At 37.9% G+C, this 3,690-nt stretch overlaps 1 pseudogene; it reads left to right on the top strand.

Moving 5' to 3' along the window:
* The first annotated feature begins 165 nt into the window (after positions 1 to 165).
* On the top strand, positions 166 to 575 carry LOC102815325 (annotated as a pseudogene).
* The last annotated feature ends 3,115 nt before the right edge of the window (positions 576 to 3,690 follow it).

Genomic DNA, 3,690 nt, shown 5'->3' with positions numbered 1-3,690 from the left:
TGTAATGAAACAAGTTATATGAATTGTTGAATGTGAAACTGATGATGTGCCCTGTAAACTTTCACTCAATCCACAATAAAAACCTTAAATTAAAAACAAAACAAACAAACAAAAAAACTCTATGGGGAGCTCCAGCTGCTGTGGGTGCGGGTGCCGAAGGTCACCATGGTAGAGCTGCAGCAGCTCCGTGTGCAAGAGGCAGTTGACACCATGGTGAAGAGTTTGGAGAGAGATAACATCCAGAAGATGCAGGGCATCAGGTTCCAGTGCAGCACCAACAGCTGTAAGGACAGCCAGACAATCCATGCAGCAGGTGCACCAGTGCACTGAACACTGCCATGCCCATCTGGCTCAAGCACAGGCCCCTGTGACCAGTGAGGTAGAGAAGTTCCAGAACGCCTGGCCCAGAGCATCACAACGACAAAGCCAAACACTCATTGGATGCAGGAAGTAAGGAACTGCAGGCGAAGCAGTAGCTGGAGAGCTGTGTGACCCAATGGGTAGATGACTACATACATTTCATCCAGTCCATGACGAAGAAGATGAAAGAGTCTCTCTCGTTCACTGCAAAATAAAAATCTTTGCCAGTGACCCTTGGGGATAAGGATAAGACCCTACATAAAATGAAGAAAGGAAATTTGGGTTTTTAAAAGTGAAGTTTACAAATGAAAAAAAAATCATGATGACAGGAAGTTCAAGAAACATGTCTCCTGGCTCTGAATGCTGGTAGCATGTATCACCAAAGGAAATGTTCTCCAGGCCTGTGCAATCTTCATGATCATTGGTGTGGCCGAATCTCTTGTGGCAATCTGTCTCACTGAGGGGTTCCTCCTTTTTGTTCACCCGCTAGCAAACATAATGTTCTTTTCTGGTGATGAGTCTTTCCTGATAAAATGCCCAACTGCTTATTTAGCCTCCTATAATAAGAGCCTTGTTAGCAACATGAAAGTTAAGGGAGAAAAAGTAAGTTACTCAGGGGCTAGAGAGAACTGTGACTCCTTTAAAGCAAAGGAGGGGCGGCTCCTCATTACCAAATACCACTTCTGCAGTACGTACTGTTCCAACTTCAGTGGCACCTTATTTTGATAAGGGCCTTGTCACCTTTCTACCAACTTATTACTTTAGTGATGATGTAGTCTCTCTGTTTGCTGTTTCAAGGCTGTGATGTATTTTTCCTAGTGGTTTAATTAAAGAAATTTTCTTTATTTTTACCACAAATGAGAAAAAACAAAAACAAAATAACTCCATGGGCAGTTCTATTCTGTCCTATAGAATTCAGTCTGAAGTGGAATTGACTTGATGGCTATCTAGTCAAGCTTATCTTTAATTAGATGTCACTCCTTAACAATGTTGTTGTTGTTGCTATGTGTTGTGGAGTCGATTCCAACTCAGCAACCCGGTACGGGGTTTCCGAGGCTGTAAATCTTTATGGGAGCAGGAAACCTCATCTTTCTCCCACGGAACACCTGGTAGTTTCGAACTGCTGCCTTAAGATTAGCAGCCCGATCTGTAGTCACTACGCTACCAGAGCTCCTTTCCTTAACAATCAGTACCCTAATATCTAGAAACTGGATTAGCTGTCTTTCCTATTTCCTCATTTAGTACCTGTGTTTCACACTGATACCATACTGAACTTACCATACTGAATTTTCTTTCTCTTTTTAGTTATCTATTCTCACTATTAGACAATAATCTTTTAGGAAACTTAAATTTACTACCTCAGGTATTAAATTTCTCATGATGTCGGTATTTCAGAAACTAATTTTCAATAACATTAAAATTAGGCAGCTTTTCTTGCATTAGGTTAAAGAGACACAAGTCTAAAATCTGAACCTTGAAAGAAAAGGAAACCCTTAATGTAAACATCATCTTCCAGCACTTAGAAAACACTAATGACCAGTTATTAGGAAGTAAATTCCAAGTGGTGGCAACCCCAAGTACATCAGAGTAGAACTGTGCTCCATAGAGTTTTCAATCTCTCATTTTCAGAAATAGGTCCCAAGAACTTTTTTACTTAGATACTTTTGGGTGGACTCGAACCTCCAACCTCTTGGTTAGCAGCCAAGTGCATTAATGTTTTACAACACCTAAGGACTCCTTAGAATCTTTATGCAGCTCCAGTTATAAGATCCAGGTATAACAACAACAACAAAAAAATCAGACCTTATAGATTACAGATATGTTTTATCTAATTGTTATATAAATATAAGTAAAAAGTTATTCAGGAAAATGAGATTTGTATCAGAAACTAGGAATCCAGATGCTACAAGATTCTTTCTTATTTCTCTTATACATATTTCAGATTAAATTACAAAAAATGAAGGAAATAGATATAAAACGACTATGACATTGACAAAAGATTAACATCATTTACCTTGCCAAAAAAAGATCAATTAAAACCTACAATACCATTGAAATTCTCTTCTTATACAGTAGAGCAATGCTGATTAATACTTGTCACTCACATTATAAATCTAATAAATTACTTCTCAGTTCTAATATTTTTCCTTCCTGCTTGTTCCTCTCTTTATATATCATCTTCTTTATTGTTTTCTAAGAAATCCAACAAGCTGCCAAAATGTCCCTGGAGGCTTCTCTGTGGCATGGTGAAGCAGGCACTTTTCAGTCATCCCTAGAACTTTGATATTGATGCTTCTCTCTAGGGGCTGCAAGGAAGATAAATTACCAGTTATCATTTTTTTAAAGTATGCCTTTTAGCACTTCAGACTACAGTAAATGAATAAAATGGCTTAAAATGGTAATAAATTGGAGTTTATTGTTAATGCCATCCCTGCAGTGGCATGTCAATATCAAAGGACACTCTAGCAAAGAAAACCAGCTAATACTAAACTTCAAGCAGAGATACAGATAATATTCATGTCTCTTGCCTAACAACTGAGGGGGAAAAAATCAAGAGTCATAAAATACTCTTCAAGAAAATTAAGAAGTAAAAAGGAACACATGGAGATTTGGAAAAGGCAAATTCTATGTTTAAATTCAGATTTAGGATGCAGAGTACTTCTTAAGTCCTATTCCTGGTGTGGCAATTTGGCATACAGTACAGGATCAGAACAAAGATGGATCTGAACAACAAGGTTGGTGGTTCAAACTCACCAGCCACTCATGGCAAATCCTGTATAGTTGCTATGAGTTAGAACCAACTTGAAGACACTTAACTTAACAATAACAACAAAAACAACAACAACATTGATCACTAGGGTACTTGAATCATAGTGGAGAGTCTTCGTAGGCACACAAGTTCAAATCTATACCTGGTTTATAGTTGGTTCTCAATAAATACTCATGTAATAATTATCTCAATAAAGTCTGGAGTTCCACCATAAATCTGTTTAACTAAACGTTTCAGTAATTGCCTCAGGGGGAAAAAAAAAAAATCATCCTAGTCCTGGTGTGGTGCTGTATAATAAGCACTGGATTGTTAACTCCAAGATTGGCTGTTCAAACTCACAAGTCACTCCTTGGAAACGCTAAACACTGTCAGTATGAGTCAGAACTGACTTGATGGTACTTAACAACAAAAGGAGGAATGGATGTAGGAACGTTTGGATGTAATATATTGATCTTTAGAAAAGTAGAATCATTGGAGGCATAATCTGTGACATATATCTGATTTCTGATCAAGGGAAGCTGCACATAGAAACAGAGAAATCTATTTCCTTATACTCTTTT

Source organism: Chrysochloris asiatica, unplaced genomic scaffold (assembly GCF_000296735.1).
Source record: "Chrysochloris asiatica unplaced genomic scaffold, ChrAsi1.0 scaffold00045, whole genome shotgun sequence".
In the NCBI taxonomy this organism is placed as follows: Eukaryota; Metazoa; Chordata; class Mammalia; order Afrosoricida; family Chrysochloridae; genus Chrysochloris; species Chrysochloris asiatica.
Note: the sequence above shows the minus strand (reverse complement) of the source record. Positions and strands in the feature narration are given on the sequence as shown.